Raw genomic sequence first — 26,233 nt, forward strand, 5'->3', positions numbered from 1 at the left:
GACAGACAGTGTGAACGGGGGAGGGGCAGAGAGAGAGAGAGGGAAACACAGAATCCAAAGCAGGCTTCAGGCTCTGAGCTGTCAGCAATGAGCCTGATGTCCGGCTCGAGCTCACAAACTCCCAGATCATGACCTGAGCACAAACTACGAGATCATAACCTGAGCTGAAGTCAGACGCCTAGCTGACTGAGCCACCCAGGTGCCCCTTTAAAAACTTGTTTTGAGCAGCTTTTCCATAGGGGATCACGCATCTGTATTAGAAAGATACTCTGTAAGCCCTCTGTCCTTTCTGGAGCTTTGTGAAGGAGCGGCAGGGGCTGTCAGTCAGGGTGTCTTCCCCAGGGTGACAGCAGAGAGTCTGCCTGTGCGTGCCACATCGCAATCCTTAGCTACCTAGGCACTGCGAGCACTCAGCATTTCCTCCTGCATTTGCCTGTTAAAACACATACACCTTTTCCTGCATCTCTGGCTGTTTCCGGGGCAGAGGCGAAGGCCCCCCCCCCCCCCCCGCCCCCGCAAGATACCGAGGAGTTTCATGCAGTCTTGGTATATTCTGTCAGATTTCTGTTGAGTATTTTACCCTCTGCCACCCACAGACCTGCTCTTAGGGGCTGCCAGAGACCCGCGTCCTGAAGTCCCAACATCCTGAAGAATGCAGCAAACCCTGCAGCTGGGAGAGAAGGCTTCCCCAAACAAAAGATGTTCTGGATGGACCAGCTTTTGCTGTGTATTGCCTGTTTGTGTTTTGTCAACTGGTCATTTCCTTCGGGGTGTCAGCGGGTTTTTTTCCTCATTGATTTGTAAGGTCTGTTTTGAATAACTTGTGAATTTTGCAAAAGGGGGAGCCTGGAGCCCCACTGGACTCTTTGTTAGGCCTGCTGTTCCAGGGAGGGGCGCCTCCATTTCCATGGGGGAGGTTTCTTTCCAAATCTGCATCTGATTGTGGAAGCAAAATCATGTTTTGCAAGTGAATGCAGGACACCTCTAATTAATCTGGGCAGTTGCCAATTTTAAATGTTCCTGCATGCGAGGTATTTGCCAAAGAAGCTTCTGTCTTCTCTCTTCCTTTCTTTCTTCATAAGCAAATAATAAATCCTGCTAACTTCCAGGGATCAGTGTAAATGTCAGCTCCTGGTAGTCCTCCCCAGGAGCCTCCGGATTCCTGACAGGTGAGGGCTGGGCAGACTTCTCCATCACAGCACCGGCTCCAATTTTTAACTTAGTAGATACTTATGTCAACATCTGTTTAACATCGGCTTCTCTAATGGATGCGAATCTTCTTGAGGACAAGGACCAAGTCTCGTATTGCATCATAGGTCTTCCCTTAGCCTACCCTAACTAATGCAGCGCTTGGAAATGAATACCCAGAGTGGTAAAAAATGCTTGCACAAGGCCACCCAGCTTGGACGAGGCTTCGACGTGGCTGCTCTGAGACTCGGCCAGTTGTGTGAGAGCTCCTTTGAGCTGGATTCTTCAGGAGGCTTGCACCTATAGTCAGGGCTGTGCTTTGGTGTCTGGGTGAGCAGAGCAAAGCCTGGCTGGTGTGACAAGACTTGTCCCCAGGCCTCACTGGCACTGGTCATTGTGGGTTATTTTGGCTCAGTGAGGACAGTGTGAGATCTAGGGGAAAGGCTGGGACTGGTTTCCAGGTGAGTGCCAAGTGACAGCCAGCTGCGCCCTCTGCTTGGCTGCACCTGCGCCCTGCACCCAGCGTGGTACCCCCAGGACTGCTGTGGAAGGAGGAAGAAGCTTCCTTTGTCACAAGCTGGGACATGAAACCACCCAGGAACTCTGGTTGCATCACTCCAAGGCCTGTCCTGCTGGGGTGTGGGTTTGCACTGGGGGTGGGGAAGGAGGGAAAGTGTCCACGGTGGTCAGGTCACTTCCGTGCAGGCAAGCAGGAATTCGGGAGGCTTTGTGGCCAAGGGGAGAGAGCCTGCCAGCTGGAATCGGGTGCTGCGAGTCCCCTTGCGTGAGTTTGGGCAGGCCAGTGCTCTCTGGGGACCCAGGCTCCGGTGGGAAAAGTAGAAGTGATGGACTTGGTTCTGTCAGGGCTCCGGGGCCACCCAGTGACTGGATGCCTGTTCCTGGCACTTAAGAAGTGGCCCAGGGGTGGTTCACTTATTTTTGTTGTTCCTTACCCCGTTTTCGTAATGGACACATATTAAATTTGGCAGAAAACTCCTAATACTGGGAAATCCTGAGTCTATGCAGGGAGAAGTCAAGTTGGAGTTCCACCTGCTCACGGGAAGGGGACCTGCCAGGGGGCTCAGTGCACAAGCCTGGAGCTGTTCCGAGTCCCTGGGGTCCATGTGGGGTGGTGGAGAGCAAGCTGGCTAGAAGGCCCAGGGTCTAATCCCAGGGGCACTGCCCGGAGCTGTGGGCCCTGGCAGGTGTCCTGCCACTAGTGGTTCCTTATCTGTCAAGTGGCTCAGTGGGAAGGGTGGCCTCAAGGTGCATTAACCTAAAGATGCATTAAGTCTTGGGCACCCTATCCCTCCTACCGTGCTGTTTAAAAATTGCTGGTCTGTTGGAGTTTCTTATGTCTTTAAGCTGCTGGAAAGTTCAGGCCCCAATTCAGGCCCGGCACCTTCTCAGTCTTGCCTGGACACCAGTCCAAGCTCCTCGGAAGCTGCTGGTGTTGGGAACGTGCACCCCACAACCCTGGTCCTTTTGTGCTCCTGCCCCAGGGATGAGATACCAGCCACAGGGCTGGATGGAGGTGACCCTGGCCACAGCCTGAGTACCACTGCTTACCCGCCCGGGCCTGGCCTGGCTGATCCACCCCTGGAACGCAGGCACTGCCCACCTCTACCTGCTGGGAGCCAGTCTAGGAGCCTGGAGAGGAGCAGGGGCATGATATAAGCACCTGCGTGGAAGAGGAACCTAGTCTAATAGAGGGAGCGGCCTGGGAGAATGGTACAGGGCCTGAGTGAACACGGGGAGGTGCTGGCATGCAGACAGGAGCTGCTGTTGCTTATGGTGGGGGAAGGTGCTGGGGAGCAGTGTCGGAAGCCACCTCACAGATCTTGGCTTGTGTTGGAGGCTCAATTATCTGCTGGTGAACGCAGGCATTTGCGGAGGACACTGGCGTTGTTACATTCTATGTAGACGGATGCCTGCGCCATCACTAGTGAAGAAACCCGGCCCCAAGCGCCTTGCCTCATGTTCACCGGACCTCAACATGTGTTTCACACTGAGGGACATGGTGGAGCTTTGAGGTTCATCTTTTAGAAATCTGGGCCATTTTAGCAGAAGGCACACTGTGTGTGTGTGTGTGTGTGTGTGTGTGTGTGTGTGTGTGTGTGTGTGTGTGTGTGTGAGGCTTGGGTTCACTGTGTAGGATGATACGCCTCTTTAGACCGAAGCTAGAACAGCTCCCTGGCCTCATCAGCTGAGCCTGACCAGTACCTGAGCCGAGGGTGGGCTGCTCACCTCTTTAGTCTTATTTACGGCTCTGCCAGGTAACTGTGGCGCAGGGCCTGACCCAGCTGGCCCTTGAAGCCCCTCGCAGTCCTGTTCCGGAGCTCAGGCACTGGGATGCTGCCAGGCCTTGCGTTTGGCCTCAGTCAGGGTCCAGCTGTCGGGGAGGATGCAGGGGGAGGGCCTCCCTTGGCTAGGGAAGGTGGGAGAGGTGGGGAACCAGCCAGTGCTTTTATTGTGCAAACCCGCCTATCAGCTCTGGGGCCTGCAGTCCCTGCCCCGGAGAGGTGAGGAATTTCCTGGGGAGTGTTGTCTCTGATCTTGAGGCGGCGCACATTCCCGGGGACTGTCCTGGGGTCCAGGCTGGAATGACAATGCGGGGTGATGTCTGCTCCCTGGGGATGCTCTGTCTGGTAAGGCTCTGCTGACCCAGCAGTGTTCTCCTGCATCCCCATCCTGCTTCCCAGCCCTCCTCTGAGCCAGAGGCCCATTGGGATGGTAATGCCCTTCCGGCAGGCCATGACTCCAAGTGAAAAATGAACTTCCAGGCCTGCCCTTGAGGCTGTGCAGTGTCGTTTTTTATGCAGATGCCCTGGGGGCTCCGGGCCTGGTGGGGTGGAGTGCTGACATGGGACCTGGGGGAACCCAAGATCTTCACCCAAGTTGTCACCCCTCTTGGGGCATCTCTTTTAATGTGAATGTACCAGAGGCCCTGGGTCACCCGCCCCCTAATAAAACTACTGCGCCTGCTGCTTGGTGAGCCCACGCTGTGCCTTCACGGAGGGTGGGAAGTTCCAAAGAAGCTATTCTGAGAGGAACATATAAGGAGAGGGCATTATTCTTACATCTGGGCTTCCGTGGTCCCTTCTGTTCTCACCCATGAGTAGTTGATCCTGGATTTTCTCAATGCATTTTTTTCTTATTACAAAATAAATATTTTCTTTAGCAAAAAATTACGAGGCATTTCTTAATAACTGGGCCGCTGTTCTAAGTCTTGTGCAAATAGTGACTCCTTTAATTTAATTCCACAGCAGTCCGGTGAGGCAGCGCTACAACAGGTCAGGTGCCCAGGGCGCCGGGCACAGGTCCTTGGGTAAAGACCCAGTGGCGTGGCCTGAGGGTCTGGGGCCCTCCACTCTGAAAAGGAGAAAATCAAAAAGGTTCGTTGCACCACCCAGAACTAAATGCTCTGAGCTTTTCCTGATTATGGGCGCAGTTACCTGGTTCTGTAGAGACACGTAGTGACGTGTCATTGTGTAGACGCTTCAGAGCGTGTTTAACCAATTTCCCATCATTTGAATTAGGAACTTTGTTTAATGGTCCTGCACCCTGGTCCTCCTCCTTCACTTAGTTCTCATTGTTAGTGCCATGCTTTACTTTTGAAAACTTGGGTGGGCTTTGAGAAGGACTCACAATTCCCCTGGACACAACCACAGGCGCTGCTGTGTCCTCCGTGCTCACTTTGGGGGTCGGGGGTTGCTTCCGGTGGATGGAGGTTGGTCATGAGCAGCTTCCAGCAGTGTGGTGGCAGAGAGGCCAGTGACCAGGGGCCTGCGGGCTAGGTTCAGGATGGGGTCCAGGGAATGAGCCAACAGTTTGCATGTTACGTATTACAGTTAATTATTTAAGCTGACTTTAGTAAACCATGAGGCTGATGTTATTCTTCATTATTAAATAACAGAATGATGTATTAATTATTTAAGTCGCCTTACTCAGCGTCAAGCTTTGTAGTGTTTGACGAATACCAAAAGTCAGAGGAGCAGAGATGCTAGACAGTGCCAACCATTTTCCGTCAGGATTTTCTTCCTCCCGGATCTGTTTGTACCATTTGTTCCCTGCAACTCCATAACCTGAAGTTTGAGAATGTCAAATTTTCCTTAAGTTTTGTTTTTTAAAGTTTATTTATTTATTTATTTATTTGTTTATTTTGAGAGAGAGAGAGAGAGAGGGGGAGAGAGAGAGAGGGAGAGAGAGAGCGAGCGAGAGAGTACACAAGTGTAGGAGGAAAAGAGAGAGAGAGAGGGAGAATCCCTGGCAAGCTCTGCACTGTCAGCACAGAGCCTGAAGCAGGGCTCAGACTCTCTAACCACGAGATCATGACCTGAGCCAACACCAAGAGTTGGGATGCTTAACAGACTGAGCCCCCCAGGTGCCCCTGTTGAATTTTACTTTATAATAGCAGGCCACAGTAGACAGCCGTCATTCTGGGCTGAATAACATCCCCTCCTCCCCCGAATTTCTGTCTGCGGGGTCCTCAGAGTGTGGCTGTGCTTGGACACAGGGTCTTTGCGGATGTGTCTAGTTCCATCGAGGTCGTAGTGGATGAGGGTGCTCCCTCAGTCCAATGGAGGAGAGGAAGGGGCAGCGCTGAGGGAGGTGCTCTGGAGAAACCCGTGGCTTCAAGCCAGGGAAGGCCACACATGGCAAGGAGCCCCCAGGGGTAAGGGTCAGGCAAAGAAGGCTTCCTGAGACAGTCACCTGCACAGGGTCAGCCTCCTTGGGGGTGGGGGGAGAAGGTGGACAGGAGGAAGAGCCCACTCCCTCTCCGTGGGTGTAGAGGCTTACTTAGTAGAGAGTGCCGAGGGAAGGGAGATGAAGTACATTGGGAAGCTGGTACCCCCATTCCGCCTGCTCTGGCCAAAGCAAGAGGAACCTTTGTCTCTTACCAGCTGTGGGACCTTGAGAAAGCAGCCTCTGCGGTGTCCTTATATGTAACGTGAACCTGTCTTGGGTTGTGGCAGGGGTTAAGCGTGACACATGCAGAGCCCTGGTGCGAGGTTGGTGCCCTGGAATGTTAGTGCTTCTTGTTGCCGCATGTGCCCCACTTCCCATTAACCCTGTAACTGCCTTGTCATAGCTCCCCCCCACCGCCTTCCCCCCTACCTCTGCCTCCACCCAGTGACCGGGAAGGACAGGATCCCGCAGCTCGAAGCCAAATCCATTCCTGTCCTCTGAGACTGTCTTCCCATCCCTGTGTAGGTGGGTCATGTCACCGTGCCCTCTCTAGTCCCTCCACAAAGAGGAAAAGACAGTAAGAGAAAGCAGGAATGTGACATGCATAGGGAGGTTATTGCTGGCTGGGGGCTTGGCCAGGGCGCACCGGGAGCACTGCGCAGCAGATGACCCCCATCTATGTTTCCGCCTCGTGTTAGCGCCCGCGACCTTCTGTTGATGGGATGCTGGGAGTGCTCCCAGGGACGGCAGGCCTCAGGATGAGTGAGGGGTTTACTCATGGGGAAGGGGGGCAGTGATGTAAAACTTGTATAACGAAATAGACATTAGTTAAAGAGGATGGGAAACCTCCCCGCCCCGTCCCCACTGTGCCACACCACCTCTGTGTTGGGTCATGTGGATCATGGACGGGGGAAGAGTTTTGAGGAAGCGCTGAATTTTAGCCTCTGCCGTACGCATAGCACTTGTTTAGCAGTTTAGGGAATCTGGTGTCAGAGAGGTTACTTTGGTACGTGGCCCTTTCCCGTAGCAGGGGAAGAGTGTGCACTGTCCCTTGTCCCTGTGCCCTGGCTCGTGACTTCACGGGGCTGGGGGCAGGGCCAGGTAGATTAAGGTGAGCCTCCTGCAAGCTGCCTGCTGCTGCGTCCCACGGCAGGTTTGCATTTGGGGGGCTTGTCTTGTTGCAGGAGCTGACTGCGCGGGCCTCCTGAAGCCCAGGGGCCCCGACCTTCACCTGTCCCTTGGCAGGCATCCGCGAGAATCCTCTGCAGTGCCTGACTGCCCCTCAGTGCGGAGAAAATGATTGGGATGCAGCTTTTTGGTGCTTTTGGACTTGCAGCCACGAACGGTTCTGATACCTGGAGAAGAATATTCACAAGTTCTAGTGTGAGATGCTGATTCAAAAGCAAAAAAAAACCTCTATAATTTTTATGGATTTTATTATAAATATATGCTACTAGAAAAATAACCTCGACTGACCTTTTCCTATAATGTCATCACTGTCCATTGGCAGAGACCGTTAGTGGAAGGAGTCAGAAAATACAGTCTTGGAATCCTAGCTTGACTGTTTCTGTTTCCAAAGGTCCCACGTGAGGGACGGGTCCAGCCACCCCTGTGTGCCATCATGGGAATCTGGGCGATCTCTGATGACACTGTGTCCGGGGCTGTCCCCAGTCCTGCCTGGGTCCAGTTATATTCCTTGTCTTCACTCCCGCCCGTTTGCTCCTGATCTTCTGGGAAGGCAGACCCGGGACAGCAGAGTGTCCAGAATGGTCCTGTGCGGTGTCCCCTCCGCTGCCGGCTGCACGGCAGAGCAGCTGTCCCGGCCACACTTTGCTCTCTCTCTGCTTGCTGGTGCTGGCCACTCGGCTTTCCTGCCCAGGTTAGTCAAGGAGGCAGGCAGCGGGCCTCCGGCCTGGAGTGTCTGTGGCGCCCGAGACCCGGGCCTGCCTGCCTCTGGCCCCAGGGCTTCTAGAGAAAGTCGGGCAAGTTCAGACCAAAGACACGCTGCTCCTTGCAGACTCTCGAAATGCCCCTGACACACACCTTGTTCCCTTCTGTTCATTCGCCTGCCCTGCCTGAGTGTGTGTGGCCCCAAACTGGCTGAAGGACGGCACTTCCTCATCCTCAGCACGTTTGGGAAATGGAGAGCAGAGGAGACCCCTTTTAATTTCTGGAAGCATCGGGAATGTGTTTATCATCCGGAGCATTCTTGGTTGCTGGGAAATGATGGTGGTTAATGTTCACGTATTGAGCTGCCTGGGGTGGGGGTGTCGTAATATCAGCTGATATTTATTGAGTGCTTTCTGTGTGTGAGGGACCGGTCCTGCATTTTGCATGGATTATCTCATTTTATCCTCCCAGCGGAGGCCCTGGGAAGCAAGGACAGTTGTTAATTTCCAAGGAGAGGGCAGACCTTCAAAATGCTAACTAGCCTCCTGGGGTGCACAGTGAATAATGGAGGCAGAATGCAAACCAAGCTTGGGTCTCCAAAAACCCTATTTCCCTTCCAGAATCTTCAGACCTCTCTCTGCTCCACCCCCCCCCCCCCCCCCCCCCCCCCCCCCCCCCCCCCCCCGCCGAATGGGTGATTCAGCACCGTCGTCCGCTTTTCTTTTGGGATCTCTTCCTTAAAACAGTCTCCATCATTCTGGCCAAACACTGTAACTAGCACAGGAAATGAATATCTGGTGTGAACTCTAATGGAGCATCTGCAGCGTTGGGTTCTGGGAGGTACAGAATTGAAGAGTGGTTTGGTCGCTGTCCTTGGGCCATTCACTTGCAGATTTTGATGCACCGAGGAGGCTAGGGGCTACATGGAAATGATAGGTCAGTGTGGGGCCGGGGAAATAGAGAAAACAAGGCCTGCATGCGTTCAGAACACCCCAGTTCTCCAGTTCTGAATCTTGGGTGGCCGGGCAGAGTGGATGGGCCAGAGGAGATGACAGGCTTGGAACTAAAATTCATATGCTGTCTGTCACTACACCGTGGGAAAACTGGGGGAGGGGCAGCCGCGGATTCAGCTGTGAGTCACAAAGAGAGGATGAGAACTGGGAAGGTTGCACAGAGGAGGAAAAGGGCTTTGCAGGATGAGTAGAGGTTCACCGAGAGGGCGGAACAATTAGAGGCGCAGCAGGAGCAGAAACCCAGAAGAGGGTCGGCAAGTGACTCGCCCATTGTGGCCAGAGTGCAGAGCGGTTAGGGCTGAGGCTGAAAGTGCAAGAGCTTGGAGTGTGGGGCTTTCGTCACGGTTCATCTTATTACCTCTGTCGTTGGCGTCGTGGTTTTGTCACCTGTGCGAGGGGACGGGGCTGGTCCCTACCTGCAGGGACCCTGAGTGCGTGCTGCTCCTGACCTGAGCCCTGCACCGTTAGCTGTGCGCATCACCTCTGGCCTGGTCGCGAGGCCGTGACTCCTCTGCAGGTCTGAGACAGGGAGGTGATGTGATCACCTGTGTCAGGTGACCCTGTGCCTCCCGAAAGGAAGGTCTTCTCCTGGTATGTGCCCGGCGCTGCGCTGCTATTGCTGCGTGTGTCTCTCTGGATGTGACCCTCGGGGTGCCCGTGTGCTTGCCCGAGAGGGAGCAGGAACGCAGAGCTGTGTTGAGTGTGCCGGGCGCCCTGTGGTCCTGGTGAGCAGAGCTCTGGGCTCCAGTCATGGTCACATCCTCCCCAGCTCGCCCCACGTGGTCCCCTGCTCCGCCACCCGAATCTGGTTCTCCTCCACTGTTAGCCCTGGTGGCAGCGAGGGGCCACCGAGGCTGCGTGCTCCCTGGGGCCCTGCTACAGAATCCCAAGAGGTGAGGTCAAGGGGGCAAGTAATGAATGCTCAGTACTCTGGCCCTTTTCTTTTCTCCTTTTCCGTTTCCTTCCTCTCCTCTAAAGCACCCTACGGTTTCAGAGTTTAGAGTGCAAGTGTTCCTTTTCGGAGTTCCAGGTTCTACTTGTTCTAGATCGGGGACCCGGGGCAAGCTGCCCCTGTGGGCCCTAGCTGCCCGCCGGCAGGATGCACCGCAAAACAACCTCGGAGGGGTGGCTGAGGACAGCCCGAGCCCCTGGGGGTCAGGAGCCCTGTGGGGGCCACGTAGAGAGCGTCGGTGAGGGCAGCTTATGGTCCCCGTCTCTCACGGCACTCACCTCACTCAGGCTGCATGCTCACTCCTAGCACGGGGCTTCTCCACCCCTGTGTCAGTACCTCCCGGGGGGCCTGTGGAGCAGACCCAGGCCAGGCCGGCTCCCCAGCATTGCCATGGGTGGACCTTGAGGATCTGTACTGGAGCAGGTGTCCTGGTGACTGTTGGAGACACTCTGTGTGAGGCCCTCTGGGCCAGAGAGGCCTTCTGTGCTCCTGGTGCCCTGAAGGCGCTCGGTTGATATGAATAATTCACATACACACATAGCCCAAACACCCAAACAACTGTGTGTGTGTGTGTGTGTGTGTGTGTGTGTGTGTGTGTGTGAGAGAGAGAGAGAGAGAGACATTACCATGAATGCCAGAATGCCACCCAGTTCCCACGGAGCTCTGGACATTTGAGTTCCCTGTCAGGCTTCTTTTCCGGACTACTGTTCTGACATGTTTTTGTTTTTGGTGAATTTTAATTTCTTCTGCTTATTTATTGCCCTTGTTTGCTCTTCTCTCCTCCCTCCCTTCTCCTGTCTTTCCGTAGGTAGCCTTCATGTTGCCCACATACTCTGTGCGGCTCCTGACCCCCTACTGCTGGTAGCAGACAGAGTGGAGGTCGTCTTCTGGGGGTGGGGCAGGAGTGTGAGCTTCTAGGCTTCCGCACGGTGGTCCTGGACAGAGTGACACAGCTCCTTCCCTGCCCGGTGCACTCGGGGGCAGCCCAGCAGTGTGGACTACCTGTGCCCTGCGCCCAGCCTGTTGGTTTTCTGTTCCGTGGTCTCTTCCTCTCACCCCTCCCCCTCCACTTTGGGATTTGCCCACGGCCCCAGGGACAAGGTAGATGGCCCAAGTTTACTTAGTGACATGTGCCTGTGTGGCTTGAAGTAAGACCGGTTTCCGTGAAAGTCAGAAGTGCATTCCAGAGTCACAGCGTGACCTCCCCGGAAGCCCAGCTAATCCAGGTTTTAAAGAGCAGTTGGAACAAAGGTGGTGATTATGGGATGTGGGAGCTGTGGGGTGTGGGAAAGGGCAGGGTCGCTGGGTGGGGAGCTCTGTGTTGAGGGATCGAGCTTGTGGCCCCAGAATGTGACCCAGATGCTCAAGGGAGGGGGGCATGGTGCGGTGTCAGATCCGTGGGCGCGTGTGGCTGATGGTCCTGGGCCCCACCCGCTGGGAGCTGTGTGACATCGGGCAAGGGGCCTGCTCTCCGCTTTTCCCCATTCCTGTAATTTTGGGGGAGGACTCCTGACCCTCGAGTTGTCATCGTTAATGGGGATTAAGTGGGGGAATTAAGAGGGATCTCTTCTGCGCTTGGCGATTAGTAAGTGCCATTTCTCATTTCCTCCTTACTTTGCATCACCCCTTGCCTCCACCCTGAGCATCTTTTTCCTTCTTCTCAATTTACATACCTCCCAGGGCTCGTGCGACCCATCGGTGAAAACAGCCGCAGCCCCGCATGGAGCTCCCTGATGGTCCAGGGCACGAGGACGACACCTTGTTGGTGTAGTCCTCAAACAGGTGGCTTCTCATTGACCTGTTTTCTTGAATGAGATGTGAAGCTCTTTGCAGGCAGGGCCCTGTGTGAGATCTTGAGTCTCCTTCAGAGGAACTTTCCGGGAGACAATGCACGCTCTGGGGCTTTTCTTACTCTGAGCAGGGAAGGTTCTGCCTCCCGCAGTCATTCTTCCGTGGCTCGGGTCCAGGGCACTTTGCCCCCTCTGTTCATGGGGATCTGATGACCTTTCCCTGAGGGATTTTCTGGGCAAAGGCAAACAAAAGGAAGTGAGGGGGGTGCAGAAACCACTCCCAGGCCCGAAGTTTTGTTATTTGTAGAAGGAGAGCATTCATGACTCTTCTCAGCTCATTTCAGTGTCGAATCACCTTCAAGCTGTAGAGGAGGCGGCTGTGCGCTGAGTAGGTGGAAGGCTTTCTTTTATTGAGGACCTACTATGTGAGAGGGCTTCACACAGGCCAACTGTGATCTCCCCCTGGCTCTGCGAGGCAGGGTGCATTTGGCGGACTTGGATGTGGGTTCAGGAAGTGAAGTTCCTGGTGTCGCAGCCGCCCTGGAGGTGTTGGGTCTGTCTCTCTGTAGAGCTATAGAGTGCTGGTTCCTGCTTTGCGTTGCCTCCCCTCCCCTGCCGTCTGTCTGTCTGCCTCTCTGTCTGTCTCTTTAAGGTGCTGTTGCTCTTCCTCTCTGGCCTGGTCTAGCTAATGACCCCAAAGGCTATTGTGAGGGAACCCAGGAGCCTGTTAGTAGGACAGTCGTATCCCTGGACCTGTTAGGGGCCTCAGTCCTCGTGGGTCCGCAGGACCTGCGTGCTCCCTGGCTCCGCTCACGGGTCTCTCCAGGAGCATTAGTCCTCCCTCCTGTGGGCGGGGAGGGGCAGTCGGGGCTCATTTGGTTTTGGGGGCACTAACTCCCCATTCCCGTCATGGCGGCCCCAAGCCAGGTGGGGAGGATGTCACACCTCCAGGCCACAGCCAGACGCTTGACCACTCTGACGAGGAAACACCTGGTGAGGCGTGTCCTGGACAATGTGGGGCACTGCCTACTGGAGAAATAGCAAGAACTGGGACTTACTGACCGCTCACTGGCTTTCTGTTCAGAGTCTGGCTGTGGATGTGGTCGATGCCTGGGGAGCCTCTGTGCGTTGCCCTTTCCAACAACTAGCTCCTGCTTCCCCATTTCTGTCTTCTGGAACCTTCTTATCCTGTCCCCTGGCCCCCAGTCTTTCCTACCACGTAACCCTTCTGTGGCAGGACAGACTCGTGGTTAAACAGAAAGGCTCCGGAGGCAGAGTGCATGGGTTCATATCCCAGCCCCCCCTCTGCCTGCCATCCTCATTGGAACCGGGGTTCACGCAGCACAGCATTGTCGGGGTGACAAGACAACACAGCCAGTGCCCTTGGACAGGCCTTCGGGAGGCGTACTTCTCACCTGCTCTGCCAGGCCTGTGGTCTCATGCACGTGGGAGAGTCGCTCAGAGCGGGGGAACTTTCCAGACTGGACCGTCACGGCCGAGAAGGGCTCTGTTACCCGCTCTGGCCAGAGCCGTGTCCGAGGCTTCAGAGGCTCGGAGTCAGCATCTGCTGACTGTTGTACCACAGGACTGCTCACTGTTGCAAGAGAAGAGAAGAGAGAGAGAGAGGGAGCACCACCCTCAGAGTCCGGGAACGGCAGAGAAAGGGGGTGGCAGGCAGCAGGCACACCATGGACCCGGTCCCCCAGGCTCCCACCACACCTCTCTCACATGCGGGTGTCGGGCACCACTTGACCTGACGTCTACGCAGCCTGTGCCCTGCACCCCCGCTCATCATTCTGAGCCACCCCAGGACACCTGGAATCTTCCAGCTACCAGAACATCCCTCTGCAGGTCCCATATTTAAGGGTGTACGAAGGTGTTTTCTGTCTGTCTCTGTGTTCGGTAGGAAATAGAGGCAGCCTATTTCTGCTTTTTCTTCAGAATGCCCGCTGCAGGGGGCCAGCTGGTGGAACTGGGGAGGGGCAAGAAGGAACTGACATATTTGGGCCTGATAGCCCCCGGAGCCAGAAGAGAAGGAGACTCGGCCAAGAAATGGGGCCAGGGGCTGTGTTTTCTCATGTGGCACTTCTGAGCTGAATTTGGAACACCGTGTCACCAGGCCAGGACACGTCTCCTTGTCAGTGCTCCCCTTCGGGGACAGGGTCCACTGGAGGCTTCAGACCGAGCACGGCCAGAGGGTCAGGAGACCTGGCATTCTTTCTCAGGAGACCTTAAGAGAATGTTAGCCAACATTTTGTGGAGGTGTGACAGGTGTTTGAAGATGCATCTCTCAGGGTGCCTGGCTGGCTCAGTCGGTTGGGCGTCTGACTTCGGCTCAGGTCATGATCTTATGGTTCATGGGTTTGAGCCCTGCGTCGGGCTCTGTGCTGACAGCTCGGAGCCTGGAACCTGCTTTGGATTCTGTGTCCCCCTCTCTCTCTGACCCTCCCCTGCTCACGTTTCTCTCTCTCTCTCTCTCTCTCTCTTAAAAATAAATAAAATATTAAAAATATTTTTAAAGAAGAAGATGTATCTCTCATAAGCATCCGGGCAGCCTGGCCATCGTTTGCAAGCCCGCATGGGTGTGTGGCCGGCGCCTGGGAGAATGGAATGCCACCGGCGTTTCCGGATCCAGTCCTGACGCCTTCCTGTCACTGACTGCCCCTTCCCCCTCACTCAGGACCCCTGCACTCAGGATCACCTTGTCCTGACTTCTCACAGCATAGATTAGTTTAACCTGCTTATGTGTTTAATATAAATGACACCATCAGGCTCTCCCCCGTGTCTGGCTTCTTTCACTCAGACTTATGTTTGTGGCTCTTCTCATTGCTCTGTAACAATGTAACCGTGTAACATTCCACTGTGTGTGTGTGTGTGTGTGTGTGTGTGTGTGTGTGTGTAATTTTTTTTTCATGTTTATTTTTGAGAGAGAGAGAGTATGAGCAGGGGAGGGGCAGAGAGAGAGGGAAACCGAATCCAAAGCAGGCTCCAGGCTCTGAGCTGTCAGCACAAAGCCTGACACAGGGCTTGAACCCACAACCTATGAGATCATGACCTGAGCTGAAGTCCGATGCTTAACCAACTGAGCCACCCAGGCGCCCTGCATGTGTCCCTTCTACTGTTGACGGACACTTGTGTAGTGTGAGGTTTGGGGTTGTTATTGAATAGTTGCCAGCAACATCCAAAGGCATATCTTTCTCTTTTTTTAAGTTTATTTAGAGAGAGAGAGAAAGAAGTGGAAGCAGGGGGAAGGGCAGAGAGAGAGAGAGAGAGAATCCCAAGTAGGCCCCTCGCTGTCAGTGTAGATGAGGGGCTCAGTCTGGTGAAGCGTGAGATCATGACCTGAGCTGAATCCAAGGAATGGATGCTTGACGGACTGAGCCACCCAGGTGTCCTCAGGATGTATCTTTCATGGAAGGGTGCACATTTCCGTGAGTTTGTATGTGGTGCGGAGCTGCTGGGTCACAGGGCGCACATACGCTCGGTTTTAGTGGAGAATGCCAAGCCGGGTTCCCGGGTCCTGTGTCCGCCAGCTTGTGTGAGAATCCCAGCACCGCTTGAGAAGCCAGCCCCATGTATTGCCGGTCGGTTACAGCAGAAGCAAATGCCTTGAAAGGAATCACATAGCAGAGGAAGTGAAAATGCTCCCCAAGGAGGGAGACGTCACTGTTGGGTGATGTGACGGGTCGTGCTGGGCCGTGCTCCTAATCCTTGTGGGTGAAGCCCGTGGCGGGGCTTGGCCTCCTCCTCCGGAAGGGTCTGATGCTTGGCTGCAGTGGGACTCAGCAGACCGTGTAATAATTCTTTCCCAGGTGACAGAGCTTTAATGCACCTGTCCCCAACAAAACACACTCGGCTCCCGCCTTGCCCGTGGGCCTCTGTGAATATTTAACAGACCGTGGCCCTTGTCCTCTCTCCTGCCATTGACTGAGGCTGGTTCTACAAGTCATTGCCCCTCCCGCCAGAAGCAGCGTCTCTCAGCCCCCAGGACCCCAGGCCCTGGCACTCCGGTGCCCGCCGCTCCGGGCCCCTTCCCGGGGCCTGCAGCTCTCGGCGGTCCTGTCGTTGCTGAGGAGCTGAGGTGAGGAGACCCAGGACAGGCTGCGTTGGATTCACAGGAGGCCTCATCCATTTGCAGAATAAAATAATGGCTAATTGAGCACTTAATATGTGCCCAGCAACATGCTAAGTGCTTCATGATGATTCTTCTTTTTTCTTTTCTTTCCTTTTCTTTTCTTTTCTTTTCTTTTCTTTTCTTTTCTTTTCTTTTCTTTTCTTTTCTTTTCTTTTCTTTTCTTTTCTTCCTTCCTTCCTTCCTTCCTTCCTTCCTTCCTTCCTTCCTTTCTTTTTGTTTATTTTGAAAAGGGGGGGGCAAGAGGGGGAGGGGCGGGGGGCGCAGAGGATCCAAAGGGGACTCTGTGCTGACAGCAGAGAGGTGTGATTCACCCCCATTTTTCAAATGAGGAAACTAGGGGCTAAAAACATTTTCCCTTAGTAACATAGCTAGTAAATTTATTAGTTTAACTTTAATGTTTTAACCACTATCCTGAATTTCTCTCTTAGGGGCTCATATTTAGCTTCTCAAACTTCCTTTTGAACCCAACTTTCTCTTGGGTCTAAATGCCATGTCAGGTGGGTTTAGACGGGACAAGGGAGCTCACCCTGTGGCCCCGTCACCGGACAATGCGTAAGACAGAGGATGGAGCCCCGTTGGCTGGTTGTTGTGAATCACAGTCCTCCAAAATCTGTGCCCTGGTCCCTAGGACCTGTGAGGATGTGCCCTTACGTGCCAAGAGAGACTTTGTGGATATGATTGGAGTTCAGGCCCATGAGCTGGACCATTATCTTGGGTCATCTGGACAGGCCGCAGGTAATCCCAGGGGTCCTTGAAAGTGGAATAAGGAGACTGAGGGCTCAGAGCAGGAGAATATGGGTGGGGGCAGGGTCGGAGAGATGCTACGGTGCTGTATTTGAAGATGGAGGAAGGGAGTCCTCAGCCAGGGCAGCTGAGCGTCGCCCCTGGAAGCTAGAAAAAGCCAAGGAGGACGATTTTTCTAGAGCCTCCACAAGAAAGAACCCTGCTAGCACCTTGAGTTTAGCTTGGTGACCCCCCAGGTTAGACTTCTGACCTCCAGAACCGTAAGATAATGAACTTGTCTTGTTTTATGCCACCAAGTACTTGAAAATTTGTTACTGCAGGAACGAAACAGTTGCTATTAGGGACCACGGCTTTGGTGGTCAAGCTCATGGGCTTTGGAGCCAAACTGCCTACTTTCAAAGCTCTGTTGTACGGTTTTCTAGCTGTGTGACCTTGGGCAGGTTGTTTGACCTATCTGGGCCTCAACGTTTCTCATCCCTCAAACTGGACAAGAAGAGCCTCTAACAGATAAAGTTGGTGTCAGGACTAAACGAGGACTCTGTGCACATGACCTGCCTGGTCATAAGTTTGAGGTCCAGTCACCCCAGGTAGGCATCCTCACGGTGACACAGGGCGGCAGGTCAGGGCCCCCAGTGGGGAGAAGGCTGGCCTTCGATTCAGGCTCCACTCGTCTGGTTGGGAGACAGGTACTTGGGTGTGCCTCCCGTTTCCTTATCCGGAAGGGGTGGGGGTCCCAGAGCGGCTGGGGGTCATATCAGGTGGGGGGCCAGAACCTCTAGCCTGGCGCGGGCTAGGCACTCCTATGCAGGGCGGTTGCTGAGTGGCCACCGTCCGTCCAGCCTGCAGCCCTGTGCATCCGGGAGCCGTGCGTTCTTCAATTACCTTTAGAGTAATTTTAGCCAAATCATCAAAAGAGCCTAAATGTGCATCAACTGATGAGTGGATCAAGAAGATGTGGTTTATCTATACAATGGAATACTACATGGCAATGAGAAAGAATGAAATCTGGCCATTTCATGCTAAGTGGATGGAACTCAATGGTGTTATGCTAAGTGAAATAAGTCAGGTGAAGAAGGACAGATACCATATGTTTTCACTCATGTGGAACAGGAGAAACTTAACAGAGGACCGTGGGGGAGGGGAGGGGAAAAATAGTTAAGGAGAGGGAGGGAGGCAAACCATGAGACTTAAATACTGAGAACAAACTGAGGGTTGATGGGGGTGAGGGAGAGGGGAGGGGGAGATGGGCATGGAGGAGGGCACTTGTGGGGATGAGCCCTGGGTGTTACATGGAAGCCAACTTGACAATAAACTATAAAAGAAAAAAAATAATTTCGGGCCGCTGCACTGGGGAGGCAGGAGTGTCCCCACGGAAGCTAGAACAGGCCTGGGCACCCAGCAGGCGGTCACTAGTGGCTGCATACATGAATAACACAGTGGCAGGCCCCAGGCCCTGACCCAAAGAAGCTCGCAGTGCAGGCAAGGCCTGGAGCGATGCCAGAGCTTTGTGGTTGTCCTGAAAAAGAAACCAAACAAATAACTACTTCCTACCAGCTGACCCCACTCCCCCTCAGCTCACCGCCAGGACCTCTCAGCCCTGCAGGGGAGCTCAGGACCTTGTGCCTGTCTGGCCCCACTGTCCACTCTTGAAACTAGCCACCGACCCCTTCTCGGATGTTTTATCCTCATCTTTATAACGGATGCACCCTCTCTCCTGTCAGGGTAGTTCTGGGGAGCCCCAAGAGCTAGAAAGGTCTGGATCTGGTGAGGTCTTTGGTGCCTGCGTGAGGTGACACTCCCCTGAAGGCCCCGGGTTTCCTGCTTCCCCTCTGTTTGGGTATCAGAGCCACAGGGCATGATTCTTGGTGAGCTCCCCTCTAAGTATACTGGGGTCAAATACAAGGAAGCATATCTGACTACTGCTCTGGGTCCATGATCCTAACAAGATTGATTTTTCCTCTTCTCATCCGCAGGCCTGATCGTTGGACCAGAAAGGAATTACAAAGATGCCTGTCGTGATGGCTGTGCCTGTCGGTCGCATGGGGCTTCACTCGAGGATTTTCTGAGCCTTACGGATTTACAGTGACATCCAGCTGCCTGGGGAATAATGGTGGTGGAAACCTGTTCTGGAATTCCGTACGCCCGGCACCTGTCTGGGTGCTAACGGCGGTTTTAAGGAAGGCGGTGGCCGAGAGCCCCGTGGATCCCTGCAGCCTGGATGCCCGTGGGGGACAGAGGACCACGGCTTCCTGTGAGGGCTGAGATCTCTGTCCTTATCTCCACACAAGTGTCTGGTTGGGTCTCTGCCAGCCCTGTGACACGTAGGGCCTGCCTCCTCCTTGCGCACACATCCTCTGCGTGTCCTGTCAGTTGTTCACCTGGGTGTGAGGTGACACTGGCCCGGCGGGCGGGAGAGAAGTCCCAGTGATGGAGCCGGTTCTCACCGGGAGCTGCCATTTGCTGGCTCCCTCCGTGCACCTGGCTGGGTGCTGGGCGTGTGGGGGAGACAGGAGATTGCACGGAGCGCCCCCCAGGAGCTGCAGCTGCTCCCCGGACGGATGTCGTCATGCCTGTGTCCGCCTTGACGGATTTCCTGGCTCGTGTGCCTGTCTCCACCCCCCGGGCCACGAGGGCCTGGAAGGCCAAGACCTCATCCTCGTGAGGTGTGGTTTGAGGACCTAGCACCGTGCCCCGCACAGAGTGTCCCTGGCTGCGGAGAGGGCGTTCAGGGATGCAGACGCTGAGAGTGAATGGGAACAGGAGGCCTGGCTCTGTGCTTAAAGCCAGAAACACACTGCTGGGTGTTTGCGGGACCAGCATGCGGCCTGGCTTTGCATCTCTGAGCCGCCCCTGCGGTGTGACTCGGGCCAGGGGCTGCTGCACGCCCTTCCCTTCTCCGCTCAGTGGAGGTGACGTGTGCTGTCATCTTTCGTCCGGGTCGTGTTGAGGATCACCAAGCAGAGGCTCGCGATGACACCTGGCATGGTGCCCGGCACACTGCAAAGGCTCAGCACATGGTAGGGTCACTGCTTCGGGGGGAGGGCTCCTGCGGAGGCCGGTAATTGTTTGGGCCTTGACCCAGAGCTGGCTGGGCCGTGCTGAAACTCACACTGGGTACGGCAGGTTGGCACGGACAGTTGACTGAAGGTCACGGTCGCCGGGCCCATGGGAAGGCCCAGCGGCGAGGCAGTAGCAGGCTGGGGTGGGGAGCCTTGTGCCCTGGGGGAGGGAGGGAGCACCAGGCCGGACACGGCAGCCAAGGCCTGCGGCAGTTCTGTAGTTGACGACCTGGCTTTCCGTGACATTGGTGATGCTGAGGGACGTGGCCTTAGCATTGGGCTGCCCATAGGAGAACAGCGGCTCAAACAGCCAGTACCCAAGTGCATGCCACCTGGGGCCACCTGGCACTTGGTTCCCAAGACTGCACTGAGGTTGGGCCCGGGCTTGGTGCTGAGGGAGTTCCCATTTCCGCTCCTGCCCGATGGCACTTCCCTCCAGGCTTTCCCTGACCTCCTCACGGAAGTCACGGCCCTCTGGTCATCCACCAGCCCTCCTAGATGTGTGATAATCTCGTATTCACTCCTACAGACCTTTCTCCCTCCCCAGAAAGCAGTCTCTCTGAGGTCAGGAAAAGGTTTGCCCTACACAGTAGGCATCTGCTTTCTGGCATCTTGCTTTCTCAGATCAGAGAGTGACTCTCAGTGGTTTTATCTCAGTTTTCCTGGAGAGGACAGACGGAAGAAGGGAAGCGTTCTCTTTTTGAGCCTCTAACTTGATCAACCAACAGTCCCAGTGAATGGGCGGTGGTGTGCCCATTGTACAGCTGAGAATGGTGAGGTTTCGTGGGGACCACGTAACTCATCCGAGGTTCTTTATCCAAGAGAACACTGAGCAGGAAGCCAGGAGCTGCCCGGTGTTTTACACTGGATCATGCCAGTTCAGCAGAAGGGAAGAGACTTTTCCTTCGGGGTCTTTAGAAGGGTGTGTGTGTGTGTGTGTGTGTGTGTGTGTGTGTGTGTGTCACTGTCCACTGCAGAATGCTCTTGGGCTCCTCAGAACTGGGTGCCCTCTTTGTCCTCTGGGAGAGACTGACCCTCACTCAGACCCCCCTCCCATGTGGAGGAGCAGGTGCCGCGCTGGGTCCCGGGAGCCTGTGCCCTTGGGTGAGTGGGAGTGGGCACCTGCAGCCCCATGTGATGGGTGTCGTGCAGGGAGTACCACGGCCAAGCAGGGCAGGGAGAGGAGTCTCACAGGGGCTGGTGGGTCAGAGAACCATGAGGGCAAGGAGGTGGGGCTGGGCTTGCACAGCTGCCCTGGGGGGTGAGGGCCTCAGCTGGAAGAGTGCGCTGGAAGACTGAGACACAGCACTGGCTCTGGGCCTCTTCACCTCTTCTTGCCGTTTCCCCTGCCCTCCCGCTGTGGCACCTGTGCCGCACTTACCACATGACCCACAGCCCCGCTTCGCCGTTGATCGGTTGCTCCCAAGAACAAACCCATTGTGATGGTCTGGCTGGTCGCCTGGTCCTCCTGGGAGGACCGGGAGGGGCTCTGCCCCAGGAGACAGCACGGCCACACTGGGAAAGAGGACTCAGCGTGGCTCCTCCTTTCTGGCTGCTGAGTCCCGGCCCCACATCTGCAGGGTTGTACCCTGTGGACGCTGACACAGAAATTATCACCATGCATTAAGCCACGCTGTGTTCAGGGCACGTGGGAGATACTATTCCATTCCAACCCCTGACGGGCCCGTGGGGTAAGCACTGTTACTATGATGTTTTACACTCAAGCATCTGGAGCACAGAAGGGCAAAGCAGGTTTCCCCAGGGCACAGGGCAGGAAGCCAGAGCCAGTGGGCCTCCCTGCCCAGAGCGGAGAGACATGTTTCTGTTTTCTTCTTGTCTCCTGGTCACTGTGTGATCTCAGGCAGATTACCTCCCTCTTCTCTGCCTTCATACCCCTTCCTGGTGGTGAAACTGCCCAGTTTCTCTTCTAAGCCTGGACCCTTGAGAGTGAAAGTGTAACACTATAACACGGTGGGAGGACAGGTATAAAGCAAGTTGTTTCTGGGCGTGCCTGGCCCAGTGGCCCCTGGACTTGTCTGTTAGATGGTGAACAGTGCTACTGGTTTGCTCTTGGTGCTCGTGCAGGCTCCTGTGCTGGTGCTGGTGCTGGTCCTGTGTCTGGTGCTGATCCTGATGCTTGTCCTGGTCCTAGTGCTGCTCTTGCTGTTTCCTGTGCCCCATGTGGCTCCTCCGGTCCCCCTTGGCCACCCCCCGGGGGGGCAGTTTGCATTTCTGCTTCTAGCACATGAGCTTGGCCTCACCTCCTTATCTCACAGGTCCATCTTTGGCTTCTTGGAAGAGCCCATTTCTCTTTGAACCCTGGTACCTCAGTCCACTTCTAGGGCAAGCCTGACCCTCTCCTTATTTATTTATTTTTTGTGGGCCTCTATGGTGACTTGGGGATGCGTTGCTGGCCTCCGGCTCACACAGATGCCCCACGCCAGCATTCCTGGAGATGGCTTATTGCCCTGGACTTGTCCCCCAGTGGGGTGCCTGGGTCCCCTGGGGTGTACACAGGCTCAGCTGAGGGACAGGCTCTAACTCCTTCTCCAGGCTGAGCCTGGACACCAGGCTTCTCAACGAACGGCCATGAGATTGCTTAAAGGCCGGTGTTTTTTAACACCTGGAATATATACTTGGTTGACCTTCCAATCTGGTGAGGTGGATGTGGTGCCCCTTTTGATATATGAAGGGACTGAGCTTCAGAGAAATCCAGAAAGCTCTGGAACTTGTCTCTGGAGAGAAGCAGAGAAGCTGGTGCGAGTGCTCCAATCTGCCTGGCGTCAGCTTCCCCCATCCTGCTGGGTCACCGGCTCTGAGAGTGTGTGGTGCGGTGCGAAGGACCTCAGCTCCCTGAGGGGCCGGCGGACTTAAGGAAATAGTTCTATACTTACATTATCTTGAATTAGAAAAAGATCACACTTGACCCATGAAGCCTGTTTTGCAGTTTTTACTGCTTAGGACATAGATATTTGAGTTTAAAAGGCCATTTTTGCACAAATATTAAGGTAACACCAGCGAACATAGCCTTCTTGAAGAGGGCAGAACTGGGAGCGCAGGCCTCACTTCTGTTCCTGTGGCTCTGTCTGCATTGGTCTGGCCACATCACTGGAGGTGGAATCTCTCTGCCTGTGACCCAACGAGTCCTGTTTCAGGTCAGCTGTGCCGGTGACTTCCCCAGGATCCTTCCAAAATCTGGAAGCTTCATGGTGAAGGGACTGCACTGCTCAGTCGGAAGCTAGATGGAAAACAAAAAGAATCTCAGAACAAGAGCACTTTATAAAATCCCGTAATTCTGCTCCAGTTGACTGTGGCCATTGATCTCGGCACTGCAGCCCTGTATTTATTGAGCACCCAAAGTTTTCCAATCAACTCCTGTATTGCTGTCTGAGGTTGAATTATGAAATAGTAAATGTTCCCCCTGTGAAATCAGTTGATGACTCATTCACTCATTTTTTCATTCATTTCCCCTCAGTAGATGGGATAATATTACCCACCCCACGGGTTCCTGTGAGAATTACATGAGAGAACATATTGGAAGGCTTCAGTGCCTGACGTATAATAAGCACTCAGGGAATTAGTTATTTTTAAATAAAATGTTAAAATGGAGTTAGAAGATCAAAACCTGTTGGCATCTAGAAATAAAGAACATTGAGGATGAGTTGCTAAAATGTAACATTAAATTCCTCTCTGACTTCCTAGTTAGCAGGACACACTTTGTCTACATCAAGGATTGGCAGACTTTTCTATCAAGGGCTAGGTAGTCAGTATTTTTGGCTTTACAGGACACAGAGTCCTATCACCACTAGTCAGTTCTGCCTCTGTGTCCAGAAGGCAAGCATAGCCAGTATGTAAATGAATGGGCATGGATGTGTTCCAATAAAACTTTATTTATCAGAATCGGTGGTTAGTCCATAAGCTGTACTTTGCCCCTTGGTCTGAATGAAGGCACCTTGGGGCACCTGGGTGGCTCAGTTAAGCATCTGACTTTAGTCTCGGGTCATGATCTTGCAGTTTGTGGGTTTCCTTACCACATCAGGCTCTGTGCTGACAGCTCAGAGCCTGGAGCCTGCTTCAGATTCTGTCTCCCACTCTCTCTGCCCCTCCCCTGCTCACACTCTGTCTCTCTCTCCTTCAAAAATAAATATTAAAGGAGCACCCAGGTGACTCTGTCAGTTAAGCATCTGACTTCGGCTCAGGTCATGATCTCATGGTTCGTAAGTTTGAGCCCTGTGTCAGCACAGAGCCTGGAGCCTGCTTCAGATTCTCTCTCTCTCTGTCTCTCTGCCTCTACCCGCTCCTGCTCTGTCAAAAATAAATAAATATTTTAAAAAAATTTAAAAAATTTTTAAATGAGGGAAACCTGCTTGTCATTGAAAGAGAGAAGCTTCTGGATCATAAACACTGAAAACAATTTGTTACAAGGTGTGGTCTTTTTTTTTGTAAGATTTTTATTGTTAAGTAATATCTACCCCCTGTGTGGGGCTCGAACTTACAGCCCTGGGATCAAGAGTTACACGCTTCACCGGCTGAGCCAGCCAGGCACCCCAAGTCGTGGTCTTTGTATAAGGCTTGTTAAATAGCAAATGGACAGCGCTAGTTCTTGAGCATGTATCTAGCCAACGTTTATTGAGGTCTTACCATGTCTGAGTACATAATGGAGCCAAAAGGCACAGCATTTTGGTGAGGGGTGCTGCATTAGCAAGGGGTTGTCTCAGCGACCATGTAGGGAGTCAGCTTCGAGTGCTTTCAGTGTTGCATGCACTGCCCAATCCCTGAATGTCACACAGGCCTTAATGCTGATTTGAGTGGCAGGCCTCAACATCCTGCCTCACCAGGCGGGTAGGAGTGTCCCGTGAAATCCTTGCCCCCTTTGAGGGATAGCTGCAGTTATTGGAAGGATGTGATCTTTGGAGCAAAACACAACCAGGTTTTGAAGCTTTGCTGTTTCTTAGCTGTGTGACCTTGCTCTGGTTCCTAAACCTCTCTGCGCCTCATTTTCCTAATCTGCAAAGTTGCGACCTTGACACTGCTGGATCTCTAGTTCTTACCTCGTGTGGTCAGCTAGTATTTATTCTCTAAATGTTAGTGCCTCCCCGTGGGAGCCTGAGGGCCTCCCCTCTCCCTTATCCCAGGTGAATGTGCAGGGCAAGAGCCTTGAGAAAACACTGGCCTGAGGAATTCCAAAGTTAATGAAGGGAGCATATTCCCGAAGGGTCTCTGCTTCACCTCCCACCCTTTCTCCTGCCCCCTGTTATCCCTGAGTGGGTTTGGAGGCCGTCAAAGGATTATAGCAGCTGCATAAAGCAGTGCTCACGCAGTGGAGCAGGACCATGGCCTTGGCCAGGAACGTCTGGGCCAGAGTGGGTGACTTTGAGTCTCTTCCCCACAGTGTCTGGTTAACCCAGGAAGGGAAGGGCACTGGGAGAACCTGGGGTGGGCAAGGCAGGCCATCATGGGAGAAAGGGAGCATATATTTGAAAAAGCTGGAGGATAATTTTCTGCCTTCCAAAAATGTGGGGGGAGCTACGGGGCTGTGTGAGGAATTTGAAAGAAGACCCAGGTGCCTTTAAAAAAAAGGAAACTCTTTTCCATTATTCTGACTTTAGGACCTAAGAGGTGTATTCAGTTAGGATGAGCGGGGTAGGATCAAGACGACAGGCTTTTGTTGACTGATAACGGTTTCCAGATGCATTCTCTGTTTCCGGCTAATGGAAACTTCGGGGAAGCGGCTTTGGGGCCCAGAGCCACACCGCGAAATCGCTCTGGTTCGCTCTGGTCCATGGGCCCCAGTGACTGGGGCTCATTCTGGGCAGACGTGCCGAGCACGGCCTGTGTCCGCAGCCCCGGGCCCCAGGGTGGCTGCAGTGGACCTGCTGGGAGCCGCACGGCCTTGGCCGGGAGCCCGGGGCTCCATTCCGCTCTGGGTGCTCTCTGGGAAGTGGATTATTTCCTGTGGTAGTGGGGGGGGGGGGCGGGGAGCGGCCGGGAGGCTTTGTCCCCTTGCCTTGTCTTGTCAGATTGCTGGCCTTGCTGATAGCTGGCTCCCCACGACAGTGGCTGGGGGTGGGGGTCTTTCCCTCCCATCTATCTCTCTGCCCGGGTCCGTGACTCCACACAGGGTGCGGGTTCTGGGGAGAGGGGCTCAGCTCTACCTGATTACCAGGAACCGCCCTGACCCTTCCCTCCCCCAAGGAGGCTTATCTGGCTCCAACGAGAACAGCTGCTCTGGTGAGCTCTCTGAGTCACACAGAAGTAGGGACTGGGTTTATTTAGCAGGAGGCAATGACATAAACAAATAAACATGAGCCAGGACAAGCTCCCAGCTTTCCGCTCACCCAGGGGCCCTGGAAACTCTTCGCTGGATTTTCAGAGAATGTGACAACGATTTCTTCATAAAAGGAGTTTTGCCGATGGAGAAAGGCTCTGGGGAGGTTGTCGGGGAACGTTAGAAAATCAGGGACAAGGTATGTCCTGGGGCTTCCTGGCTTTGTGACCTTGTGGGCAAGGGGGAACACTTGACCTTTCTGTGTCTCAGGCTCCTTTTACATGGAGTTGGTTATTATGAAAATATCATGACCTGAGATGCAAAGTGTGGCCAGTTATTAGTCCCCACCTCTGAACCTGACACATCCTAAGCACTGACCTTGAGTCAGCTTTGTGACGTAGGTTGGTTTTGTGACTGTCCTGTTTCTAGTCAGTGAGTCTGCTCAGGCAGTGCCCGGGGCTTCTCTGAGGCTCCAGCTCCTTGACTTTCAGCACGGTGGTGCTCC

General features: G+C 54.1%; 1 long non-coding RNA gene across 8 annotated transcripts in view; it reads left to right on the forward strand.

Annotated features, from left to right (window-relative positions):
* The window catches only part of LOC115279408, a 222,882-nt gene that overhangs the window by 44,482 nt on the left and 152,167 nt on the right, over positions 1 to 26,233 (forward strand). For all 8 annotated transcript variants that reach the window (XR_003903420.1, XR_003903421.1, XR_003903416.1 and 5 more), the window contains one exon: positions 18,375 to 19,418. This is a non-coding gene — a long non-coding RNA (uncharacterized LOC115279408). The remainder of the gene's footprint in view (positions 1 to 18,374; positions 19,419 to 26,233) is intronic.

Source organism: Suricata suricatta, chromosome 15, assembly GCF_006229205.1.
Source record: "Suricata suricatta isolate VVHF042 chromosome 15, meerkat_22Aug2017_6uvM2_HiC, whole genome shotgun sequence".
In the NCBI taxonomy this organism is placed as follows: domain Eukaryota; kingdom Metazoa; phylum Chordata; class Mammalia; order Carnivora; family Herpestidae; genus Suricata; species Suricata suricatta.